The 13,097-nt window shown below is 43.7% G+C and overlaps 1 protein-coding gene across 1 annotated transcript in view; it reads right to left on the reverse strand.

Moving 5' to 3' along the window:
- Positions 1-10,519, reverse strand: part of LOC116971601 (rho guanine nucleotide exchange factor 28-like) — a 144,314-nt gene extending 133,795 nt beyond the window's left edge. The window contains exon 1 of the mRNA XM_033018835.1: positions 9,972-10,519. The gene's annotated coding sequence lies outside the window, so the exon portion shown is untranslated. The remainder of the gene's footprint in view (positions 1-9,971) is intronic.
- Positions 10,520-13,097: the final 2,578 nt, after the last annotated feature.

The following is a 13,097-nucleotide window of genomic DNA, read 5'->3' on the forward strand; positions in this document are numbered from 1 at the left end:
AAATCTCCAGTGTCACAATTCTCCAATATATCTGCATTCCTTCAATTCTGGCCTCTTAATCATCTCAAAGTTAGTTATTCCACCACCGTGATCATGCCTGCAGCCTAAGGGACACAACTGTAGAATTGCCTCCCAGAACATCTCCAGATCTTTAACTCCCTTTTCTCCTTGAAAACACCTCAAATATAAAAATCAGAATCTGTGGAGGGGCAGAATCTGTGGAGGGAATGGACCGATTACGTTCCAGGTCAGGACTGAAGCGTCACAACCTGAAATTTCATCTATCTTTTCCCTCTACAGATGCTGCCTGGCCCACCAAGTTCCTCCAGGTGCAGCTTCTTGTGTTTCTTTATAATCTAATGTTTTGACCAAGCTTTTGGTCAGTCGGAACTAAGCAGCATCGAAATAAGCCCTTCGGATATTTTAAAAATTATTTCTGAAGTTGTTAATACTCAATTGGATCCTGATCCAAAACTAATAATATTAGGAATATCAGAACTAAGTATAAAACTTACAATAAATCAAAGACATTTTCTTGATTATAGTATAATAATTGGGAAAAAATTAATACTAAAAATCCAACAAGCCCCACAATTAAAATGTGGATTACGGAAATGTCTGAGACCTTACACTTGGAAAAAAATTAGACTTGTCTTAAATGACAAATCAGAACTATTTGCTAGAACATGGTCCCCATTTATTGATTTTCTAAAAAGGTAAATTGGTTCAACACGGAAGCTGGACTGAAACTGGAGTCCAGGTCTGGATGAATAATTACACCTTATAATCTACAGACCTATCTCCAAAATTGTGTTATTGGTAATTCCCCTTTGTTTTTTCCCTCCTCTCTCCATTAGTTCATAGTTTATTTTTTTTCTTTCTCTTATTTCTTTTTCTCTCTACAGCTCTATCTTTCAAAAAAAAAATAGAAGCTTTGTATATATGTAATTGGCAAACAATGTTGCTATTATATGTATATGCTTCTAATAAAAATATTATTTTTTTTTAAAAAAAGAAATAAACCCTTCGGTCCATCTCCTTCATGCCAACCACGTTACCCAACTAAGCTAGTCCCACTAACCAAATCTCTCCAACCCTTCCCTGTCCATGTACCTATACAAGTGCAATCTTTAAATATTATAATTGTATCTACCCTAATACTTCATAATTTGGCTTAGTATCAAATGGTGATTGATATCATATGTTGATAGAATGGAGCGGCTGGGCTTGTACACTCTGAAATTTAGAAGGATGCGAGGGGATCTTATTGAAACATAAGATTAAGGGATTGGACAGGCCAGAGACAGGAAACATGTTCCCGATGTTGGGGGAGTCCTGAACCAGGGGCCACAGTTTAAGAATAAGGGGTAGACCATTTAGAACGGAGATGAGGAAAACCTTTTTCACCCAGAGAGTTGTGAATCTGTGGAATTCTCTGCCTCAGAAGGCAGTGGATGCCAATTCTCTGGATGCTTTCAAGAGAGTTAGATAGAGTTCTTAAAGATAGCGGAGTCCAGGGATATGGTGGGAAGGCAGGAACGGGATACTTAATGTGGATGATCAGCCATGATCACAGTGAATGGCGGTGCTGGCTCGAAGGGCCGGATAGCCTACTCCTGCACCTATTGTTCTTTGTCTAGAATAACCTTACAAAGTACCTCAGGATGTTCTGTTATATTAAAAGGAGTTATAAAAATAATTGATACAATTACATGGAATAGGCTAAATAAAAAATGAAGATAAACGGCTAATAATGAGGGAATAAAGGAAAGAAACTATTTTGAACTCACTCATGCAATGTAAAATAGACCACTCATAACACCAGCCCTGATTTACATTGCAGGATACACATCTCATGTGTGATCTCAAACCCAATCAGAAACAGATCCAGTTTTTGAACGATCATGAGGGAGTCAGCATTCATCACAAGCTGATAACCTGTTCCACAGGTCCACCACTCAATGGACCACAACATTCCCATTTAATTTTGTCCTTGTATAACTTGCAAATATGAATCACATTCTTGTGTAGGAAAGAACTGCAGATGCTGGTTGAAATCGAAGGTAGACACAAAATGCTGGAGTAACTCAGCGGGACAGGCAGCATCTCTGGAGAGAAGGAATGGGTGGCGTTTCTGGTTGAGACCCTTCTTCAGATTGATGTCAGGGTAGTGGGTGGGACAGAGATAGAATGTGGTCAGAGACAGTAAGACTGGTGAGAGAACTGGGAAGGGAGAGGGGATGGAGAGAGGGGGAAAGCAAGGGCTATTTGAAGTTAGAGAAGTCAATGTTCATACCGCTGGGGTATAAACTACCCAACCGAAATATGAGGTGCAGTTCCTCCAATTTGCGCTGGATTGGAGGAATTTCCAGGGCAGATTGGAGGAACAGCACCTCATATTTTGCTTGGGTATCTTACACCCCAGCAGTATGAACATTATAACCATATAACCATATAACAATTACAGCACGGAAACAGGCCATCTCGGCCCTACAAGTCCGTGCCGAACAACTTTTTTCCCTTAGTCCCACATTGACTTCTCTAATTTCAAATAGCCCTTGCTTTCCCACCATCTCCATCCCCTCCCCCTCCCCAGTTCTCCCACCAGTCTTATTGCCTCCGACTACATTGTACCTCCGTCCCGCCCACTCCCCTGACATCACTCTGAGGGGTCGCGACCCGAAACTTCACCCATTCCTTCGCTTCAGAGATGCTGCCTGTCCTGCTGAGTTACCGCAGCATTTTGTGTCTACCTTTGAATCACATTCTTCCCAGCCTATAAAAACCATTCACCAAATCTAGTGTGCTCACAATTTTTATAATATGCAGTACCAGAAAATTAGTAAAACACCTAAAATGCAAGCTTTATTTTGAAAGAGATAGGAAAGATGGCAAGACAAGCAACTGAGGTATCAATGGCCGAACACATTGGAATCAGTGACTATAGTTCTATTAGTTATAAAATATTTATGGAAAAGGACAGTACTGCTCCACGCGTCACAGTTTTAAATTGAGGCATGTCAAATTTTGATGGTATAAGATAGGAGCTGGCGAAAGCTGAATCGAGTAGGTTGTTTGTGGGCAAAGGAGAAGACTGGCTCGAGGACAGAGTTGCCAAAGCTATTTTGTGGCTCCTTTTGGCCTTCCTAATCGCCAACGAGTTTAGTTTAGTTTAGAGATACAGCGTGGAAACAGGCCCTTCGGCCCACCGAGTCACGCCAACCATCGATCACCCACACATCCATTCTATGTCATCCTATGTTTACACACCAAGGGCAATTTTCAGAGGCAAATTTACCTACAAACCTGCACGTCTTTGGGATGTGGGAGGGAACCGGAGCACCTGGAGAAAGCCCATGCGGTCACAAGGAGAATATGCAAACTCCACACAAACAGCACCCGTAGTCAGCATCAAACCAGAGTCTCTGGCACTGTGAGGCAGCAGCTCTATAGTTGCACCGATGTGTCACCAAAGTTCTTCCTTCTTCTATTTATTTATTTTTATTAAAAGCATTGCACGTACATCTTATTCATGATATGCAACATAATACATTTTGTGTACAACTTCTCTCTTTTTTTTTTAAACTTTAAGCTGTAATAGAAAAAGAGAAAAGAGAAAGAGGAGAAGAATGAGGATAGTAGTGGAGTGTAGTCCGCAGTAGTTGGCGTTAAATGAATGAAGCTTGCTTGAGAATGTGAAAAAAAAAGGAAAGAAAAAAGAAAAGAAAACAGGCCCCAAAGAAAAGAGGGCCTTAGGAAGGGAAAGGAAATAAGTAAAAAAATCCAAAGAAGGTAGAGCTAAACAAAAAAGAAAGGGAATGTGCCTAATTCATAACGATTCACACCCATCACCTAGTTCTAAAACAATAACTTTCTAGGGTTATGCTGCACCATATTATACTTGTAGTTCTTCCTTGGGATCCAGGAAGAGCTAGTTAACGATACATCATTGGTTTGATGGTAGGAAGCAAAGGGTGATGGTGAAAGGTTGTTTCTTAGACTGGTTACCAGCTCATGATGAGTGGTGTGCCTCAGAGATCAATGCTCGGTCCATTGGTGTTTGCATCTATATCAACGATTTGGAATGCAAGGCAGGATAAGCAAGCTTGCAAATGACACTAAAACAGGTTGCTTCGTAGACAATGAAAAAGGGTTATCAGGAATTAAAGCAGGATCTTGAACAGCTGGATAAGTGTTGCCAAGGAATGGCAAATGAAGTATAGTTCAATTAAAAGCGAGTTGTTGCATTTTTGGGAAGTCAAACCAAGCCAAGAACGTCATAGTGGACAGCAGGGTCCTGGAGGAATGTTGTGGAACAGAGAGACTTGGGAGTAAAAGTACATAGTTCACTGTAAGTGGTGTCACACATGGAGAATGTGAAGAAGAAATCTTTTGGTACACTTCATCAGTCAGGGCATGGAGGTGAGAAGTTGGGATGTTGCAGTTGTACAAGACAATGATTGTGTTCAGTTTTGGTCACCCTGCTATAGAAAAGATGCCATTAAGCTTGAAACGGTGCAGAAAAGATTTTCAAATAAGTCAGTATGTAAGGAATAGGTAATAAGGGGAGGTTGGGAGAGCTAGGACTTTATTCCTTGGAATGTAAGGGACTGAGGTGCGACCTTGTAGAGGTGTATAAAATCAAGAGGAACAGCAATAGGGCGAATGCATACAGTGTTTTCCCCAGGGTTGGAGAATTAAGAATTTGAGGCAGTCAGTATAACACGAGATGAAAAAAAAATTTAATAGGAACCCAAGAATTTTTTTCATTTAGAGGGTGGTGGGTATATTGAAAGAGCTGCCAGAGGAACTGATTGAGGCAGGTACAATACTAAAATTTTATAGGGTCTGTCCCACTTACGCGACCTTTACAGGCGACTGCCGGCACCCGTAATAGGTCGCCGAAATGTTCAACATGTTATAAATTCAGTGGCGACCAGAAAGACGCTACGACTCTTTGGAGACCTCTCATGACTAAAGGAGACCTCTCACGACCATACAGCCTACAGTCTGTCTGGTCGCCGCTGAATTTTCAACATGATGCTGGCAGTCGCCTGTAAAGGTTGCATAAGTGGGACTGGCCTTTAAAAGGTACATTGACAAGAAAGGTTTAGAGAGTTGTAGGTCAAACAAGCCAAAAATGGGACCAGCTTAGATGGGCATCCTGGTCAGCGTGAATGAGTTGGGCCTTTCTATGCTGTACGATTGTGACATTGATAAGGGTCAGTGACATGGGAGGATTCTGACAAGCATAACTGCATTCTGGTAAAGTCTGATCTCACGTGGTGGTGTCCCTGCCTCCTCCAAGCCAAATTAGTGGATCTTTCTTTATGTGTAGGAAAGAACTGCAGATGCTGGTTTAAATGGAAGGTAGACACAAAATGCTGGAGGAACTGAGGAGGACAGGCTGCATCTCTGGAGAAAAGGAATGGTTGATGTTTCGGGTCGATTCCCTTCTTCAGACCGTTTCGGGTTGAGACCCTTCTTCAGATCTTTCTTTATACAGTTACAGTAACAGTATCCTTTAATATTATCCAAACTAATGAGAAATCCATAGGGTGCAAGCAACTCCGTCACTAATGTACAGTTCACTCCCACACTCCCGCATTCTGAACTGTGACTTGTGAAATGTTATGCAAGCATTAATATACTGGAGTGTGCCTCTAACAAGGGAACTTACAATGTCTCCAGGTTTACAATTAATAAATCAGCAATTTGGCAACATCTTAGCAGCCCATTAAGTCTATTCTTATGTTCTTTTTGATGTGTTATGTTACATATTGTATTGTCCCTTTATTTTCCTTTTGATGCACTGCCTAAGCTCTACCTTTAACTCTTGGAGTGCTGAATGCTGGTCACACTGTGTGCCTAAGTGTTGTTAAAATCTTAAAATAACAGAATAAATATACAAAGGAGACAAAAATCAAATCACATGATTTTACTTTTGCTGATGCTGATTCTCAACCTGAAATGTCAACAATGTTTTTTTACCTCCCCCCCCCCCCCTCCACAGATTCCACTCAACTGACTGAGAGTTCATCCAGCAGATTATTTCGCTCTAGATTCCAGCATCTACAGTCTCGTGCGTAAGCAGAATAAGGGAATTAGCTGCTCTCCATTTATGGTTACAATACGGAAGAAAGAATTGAACAAAGACAGTGAAACTTTTCTTTAACGTGGTAAAGTACAGCAAAAGAATAGACTAATCCCATCTCCTGCACGTGGTCAATATCCCTCCACGAGGTGCTGTTCCTCCAGTTTACATGTGGCCAGAGGGAGGCAAACTGGAGGAACAGCACCTCATATTCTGCTTGTTTAAGAAGGAACTGCAGATGCTGAAACAATCAAAGGTAGATAAAAATGCTAGAGAAACTCAGCGGGAGAGGCAGCATCTATGGAGCGAAGGAATGGGTGACGTTTCGGGTCTTCAGACTGATGAGGGGATGGGGGGGGGGCGGGAAGAAGAAAGGAAGAGACAGAGACAGTGGGCTGTGGGAGAGCTGGGAAGGGAGGGGTTAGAGGAAGAAAGCAAGGACAACCTGAAATTGGAGAAGTCAATGTTAGCTTCTATGTCAAGAATGACCTCCAATTTCAGGTAGTCCTTGCTTTCTCCTTGGTTCATCTCCTTGGTGATGTAATCATTAAGGTCCTCTCCCACATCCTGTGAATCCACACCTAAATATCCTCCTTTGTCCTTGGGTGGACCTGCACTAAACCCAACTAACCGCTTGCTACTAATACATGTCTAAAAATGCCTTGGGATTCTCCTTCATCCTACTTGTCGAGGACATTTCATGGTCTCTTTTAGTCCTCCCAATATCATGCTTAAGTTATTTTGTACCTCCGTTATATTTATCAAGATCCTCATCAAGTTTCAGCTTCTTAATCCTATATATGTTTCCTTTATCTTTTTGACTAGACTTACAACATCTTGTCAGTTTTTAACTGCCACTCACAATGAAGTCCATTTGGAAAAACTTCTGAAACTCGAAATTCAGAAATAAATGTTAAAAACTTTAAGGCCAGTAAATATAAATGAATTTCTTCAGCTGTACATGTGTAGCCAGAAACAAAAACTACAAATATCTTCCTAAGATAGACACAAAAACTTGGAGTAACTCAGCGGAACAGGCAGCTCTCTGGAGAGAAGGAATGGGTGACATTTCGGGTCGAGACCCTTCCTCAGATGAAGAGTCTCAACCTGAAACGTCACCCATTTCTCAGCGGAACAGGCAGAATCTCCGGAGAGAAGGAATGGGTGGCATTTCGGGTGAAGAGTCTCGACCTGAAACGTCACCCATTCCTTCTCTCCAGAGATGCTGCATGTCCCACGGAGTTACTCCAGCTTTTTGTGTCTATCTTTGGTTTAAACCAGCATCTGCAGTTTCTTCCTACACAACTACAAATACCGTCCAATCATCTTCAAGATGAGTCCCCTCTGTCATTACACCCCACCCCAATTCATGAAGATCATTTTGATATCTCTTCCATAATAATGTTCTCTTAATTTTAAAGATTCCTTTTTCATTCATTTTTAAATCTCAGGTTATTTTTGTTCTTATCCCATCCAAATCTGATGGGACCGTTTGTTTGAGTTAGAAGTGCTAAGAATTGATGCTCCTGGATGCTGCACGGTAAATATTACATCCAGGAGCATCTGTAAATAATATGCGACTCTGCACATTTTCCTTATTACAACTTTTAATCACTATAAATTAAAGGTTATCAATAAATGCTCTGAGATAGTGGTGGGCACCTCCAAAAGGCAACCTCGGAGAAAATCAGATATCAAAATAAGAATAGCGCAGAATTAATATGTGTAACAAAACACACCAAATAGGCCAGGTGAGGCAGGCCCGATGATAGAACTAATGAAACAGATTAAACGTCAACATAATAATGTCTTGAGAGATTGAGGGAAACTGAGTCACAATACTTGGATGTAAGAAAGTTGAAGAGTCGAGTGTGTTTTAATTGTCATATGTAGTGAAAACAGAACAAAGCAATTCTAACTTACGGCAGCATAACAGGTCTGTAAACACAGACCTCATAGATAACATGATAAACAAAAATACATTTTAATATATTAAAAAGGAACCATGTGAGTGCAAAACAAAAGCCCAAAGCCCTAAGTGCAAACAAGACTAAGTCTGTGAATCTTTGGAATTTTCTGCCACAGAAGGCAACGGAGGCCAATTCACTGGACGTTTTCAAGAGGGAGTTAGATTTAGCTCTTAGGGCTAAAGAAATATGGGGGGAAAGCAGGAACAGGGAGGGTACTGATTTTAGTTGATGAGCCATGATCATATTGAATGGCGGTGCTGGCTCGAAGGGCCTACTCCTGCACCTATTTTACCATAAGTAGTAAGAGAAACAGAGGGAAAGCAGTGACTGGAAGAGCTGAACCACAGAAAGAGAGAGACACACACATACACACAGAGAGTCTGAGACAAAGTGGGTGTGCATGGTAAAAATATTTACATCAAGCATTTCCTGTCCTCTTCCTACAATCAAGTCAAAGCCTGATACTGTCTTTTAATCTTGAGATTGCCTCTGACAAGTTACTTCTTCACAATGTATTTTTTAAATTGTTATTATATGTGAATAACTGCTTTTTTAATTTTATTTGATGGGTAATAAGGCACCATTTACTATTCACCATTCAGATAATTACAAAAGGGGGAGGTTAGTAAATGTCCTTTAGTTTTCCTTAGGCTGGTGCCGTGAAAATATACAATGCCTGCTACCAACAGTTATTGAAGTTGAGTGGAGAATCATTCCAAAAACTTTATAGTTGACTGATGTTAAGCCAAACAGAAACGATTATGGACCATGAGCAAAAATGATGTGGAAGAGTTTCAAATCATTTCATGTAATGTTAAGAAATGGCTGAGTTCACAGCCTGACAACGGCCTGGTTGCCATGCTCAAGACTAATGCACCAGAACAAAATCAGTTAGTGTCTGAACCTCTACCGTCCACTAAACCGGGTCCAGTCCAACCTAGAGTTTACCCAGCCTCAACCACGATGCAACAAGCTGACAACAGTGCCATCGTCCGTCATTTAATATCAGGATTATTGTCAACAGTTCTTTCAGTTCTGCCAAGGCACTCGGCTAACAACAAAAAACATTTCAACCACGGTTCAAACACGAACAAGAACTCAGTGACAAAGGCGAGGTGGAAGTAACAGCCCTCATCTTATGCACGTCGTTTGGCAGAACCTGTTCAACGCTCAACTGCAAGCGCAATTTCTTATGCGCAGAGGGCGAATTAAGAGAGGACGAACTAGTAAAATAAATAAGCGGAGCTGATTGCTCACGAAGTACAACAAAACAGATCAAATAGGCCAGATGAGGCTGGCCCTCTGATAGAACTAATGAAACAGAATAGGTGTCAATGTGATGCCACGAGAGGTTGAGGGGAAATGAGTCCGGAGACTTGGATACAAGACGAAGTAGTAAGAGAAACGGGAGGGTGAAAGAACAGAACCACAGATGAGATGAAGAGAAAAGCTGCGAGACAAAAATCAGTCTAAATGAAGTTTGGTGTATCATAGAGTCATACAGCGTGGAATTATGTGTCGAATAATTGTGAAAACCGGCAGACTTCACGATGTTAATATCCAGCCTGACACGTCTCCTCCAGTGTGATGCTGACCCGCCACACTGATCAAAGCGCCGGGGATCCTACACCACAGTCGAGCCGACAACACAATCCATTATTCATTAAAGACAATCTCCGCCGACATCAGAATTAGGTAATCCAGCACAGAGCCAATATCCCAGCACCTTGCTTTCGACAAATATTCTCGCTACGTTTCGTGTTGCAACAGGGGGGGGGGGGAGACTTTTGTTTGCATAACACGACTGTAAGTTTGGACGTTGCTGGCGAGTGAGTCCTTGCAGCAACTTCGCTTCAGTGAGAGCCGCACAAAGTGCTAGAGTAGTGAGATGGGGCCCGGTTACCTACCTGCAAAGTCCAGCTGCTCCCGAACCTTACGATCGCCGACCAGGAGCTTTGTGTTGAACAACTAAACTCCTCCTGTGGTCCCGGCTCAGGAGAGATCCAACATGTCATCCGTGTTTCTGTTTCCCAACTCACGCCGGCTGTTTTCTTGGCGTCTCTCTATTCCTTCTCTCCAGAGATGCTGCCTGCCTCGCTGAGTTTACTCCAGCGTTTTGTGTCTATATCTTCGGTTTATAACTAGCATCTGCAGTTCCTTCCTACACACCCCCCCAAAACGTGGACCTGCCTTGGAGACAGTCAGACAGGCAGGCAGGGCTGCACACGTCAGCCGCTCTGACCGAGCGGTTGGACAACAAGAGATGCGAGGAGGGGGGGACCGGCGCAGCGGGGGCTCGGTTGTCAGGGAGCTTCCCCTCACAAGGAAAAAAAAACCCTGGTCCGCCGCCAATTCTGGAGAGAGTCGGTGACAGTCGGGCGCCACCCTTAAAGCTGCACCTGATGTACGTAAGTGCCTCGGGTACTGGACAGGCAGTAAGGACAACAACACTAGGGCGGCGCTGCCCGACTGCTCCAGGGACCCGGGTTCGATCCTGTCCTCGGGCGCTGTCTGTATGTCCCCCCCTCCCCGCCCGTGGGTTTTCTCCGGGAGCTCCGGTTCCCTCCCACACACTTTAGTAACTTGTCAGTTTCTTTGTTGAACTAAATTAAGGCGCATGTTGCAATCAAAAGCGCTTGAACAATTGGTTGGGAAGTAAGCCAAACTGTAAGAAAGACGACGTGCAGGTTAATTGCAGTCTGAAGAAGGGTCTCGATCCGAAAAGTCAACCATTCCTTCTCTCCAGTCTGACCCGCTGAGTTATTTCAGCATTCTGTGTGTCTATCTTCGGTTTATAACCACCAGCATCTGCAGTTCCTTCCTACAGGTTAATTGGCTTCGGTAAAATAATCACAAGAATTGTCCCTAGTGTTTGTAGAACTAGCGTTAGTTTAGTGTGCGGGGATCGCTGGTCGGCCTGTTTCCAACGTTATATCTCTAAACTAAATTAAACGACAAGAATAAAGAACATTCCCCCTTTTGACTATTAAGGGCTTCGCTAGAGCGGCGACTTGCTGCAGCAAACCAGGCTGTTGCTGGAGCTGGAAGCGCTCGGTGCAAGTCCCTGGGAACTCGCCAGCTGCGCGAACAGCTGCCGGCCCTACCTGCACTGCCATGAGCCAGCGCCACTCATTGGCTGCACCTCTCGCCTTGCCCGACCCCATTGGACGCTGCCCATGCAGCCAACGCCACCATTGGCTAACTCGCCGGCCTCCATCCACCAATCCACTCTATTGGACGCGGAGCCTCCTGACAACCTGATTGGTTTAGGTTTGCTTGTTCCTGGTTGACCCAGATGACAAAACAATGACTGTTTGTGGAGGAAGCAACTGCAGATGCTGGTTTACACAGTAGATGCTGGAGTAACATAGCGGGACAGGCAGCATCTCTGGAGAGACTGTCCCTTCCTTCTTTGTGTTTTAATAGGATGTGTTAAATGTATGTTTTTAGTGTTCTTTAGCGTGTTTTATGTGGGGGAGGGAGAAACATAGAAAATCGGTGCAGGAGGAGGCCATTCGGCCCTTTGAGCCAGCAGATTCAGAATCAGATTCAGCATCGCCATTCATTGTGATCATGGCTGATCGTCCCCTATCAATAACCCGTGCCTGCCTTCTCCCCATATCCCTTGACTCCACTAGCCCCTAGAGCTAGAGCCCCTAGAGAGTTGGGGGAAACTTTTTCTAATCTACCTCGACAGAGATGCGCTTTTTTTCCATATCGTATCTCCGTCCGCCCTACGGCCGAACATCGAGGCGTTGGCGGCCTTTGCTGGAGACTGGCTGGGAGCCTATGGGACTTTAACATTGCGGAGGCCGCGATCCCTTTGCCAGGGATTGACCTCGGAGCTCCAACCGTGGGTGCTTGCGGACTTAACATCACGGAGCTCACGTTCTCTGGTCAGAGACAGGCTTTGGGAACCCCAAGCCGCAGGAGCTTCCCTGACGCGGGAGCTTCGACCGCCCCGACGGGTGGTTCAACTGCCTGGACCGCAGGAGAATAAACAGGAAGATGATTGGACTTTTTTGCCTTCCATCACAGGGAGGAATGTCGGGAATCCGCTGTAACACCCTAGCAGGGTGCAGGGCCACCAAATTCAAATTCAAGTAAAAGCTTCTACCGGAATTTGCACTGTAGTTTATGTTAACTTTTATGTAGTTGTGTGTCTTGTCGTTTTTATCTCGTATGGCTGTATGGTAATTTGCATATCACGGTACCTTAATTGGTACATGTGACAATAAAAGACCTTTGAGACCTGTCTTCGGACTGCAGGTCTGAAGAAGGGTCGCAACCTAAAACATCGCCCATTCTTTCTCTCCAGAGATGCTGCCTGTTCGCTGAGTTACTCCAGCATTTTGTGTCTGTCTTTTATGTTACTGTCTGTATGCCTTGTTGTAATCTTCCCCTCAGCCAACAATGAAACATTCTACATTTCTTTGAACATCGTCTGTTTTGATCTGTCCTTTTCACACCTTGCCGTTCCATATCCCTGTTCTCCCTCTCCCATCACTCTCAACTTGAAACGTCGCCCACATCATCTCACCAGAGATGCAACCTGTCCCACTTAGTTACTCCAGCATTTTGTGTCTTTCTTCAGTGTAATCCAGCATCTGCAGTTCCTTCCGACACAAGGAAAAAAACATACAGATGTTGGAAGTCTAAAATGAAAACAGCTGGAGATAATCAGCTGGGTAATCAACATTGTTCTGAAGTGGGTCTTTGACCAGAAGTACACAATGTGCTGGAGTTAAGGGGCTGGCCCACTGCGGCGACCTAATCTACGAGTTTAGAAGAGTTTGCCCTCGACTCAAACACGCTGCATGGTCGACACGTGATCCTAGGAGGTTCTATGAGGTCGCTGGAACTCTCCTTCATGCTCGAGGGAAGTTCCCGAATACTTGCGGCCTCAGCTCACGACTGTTCTTCCTGAGGACATTAAAAAAGACTGGTCTGCCCCAACAGCTGCTGACAACCTTCTACCGCTGCACCACAGAGAGCATATTAACATATGGCATCTCTGTGTGGTATCTCAGCTG

The sequence above is a fragment of the Amblyraja radiata genome, chromosome 3, assembly GCF_010909765.2.
Source record: "Amblyraja radiata isolate CabotCenter1 chromosome 3, sAmbRad1.1.pri, whole genome shotgun sequence".
In the NCBI taxonomy this organism is placed as follows: Eukaryota; Metazoa; Chordata; class Chondrichthyes; order Rajiformes; family Rajidae; genus Amblyraja; species Amblyraja radiata.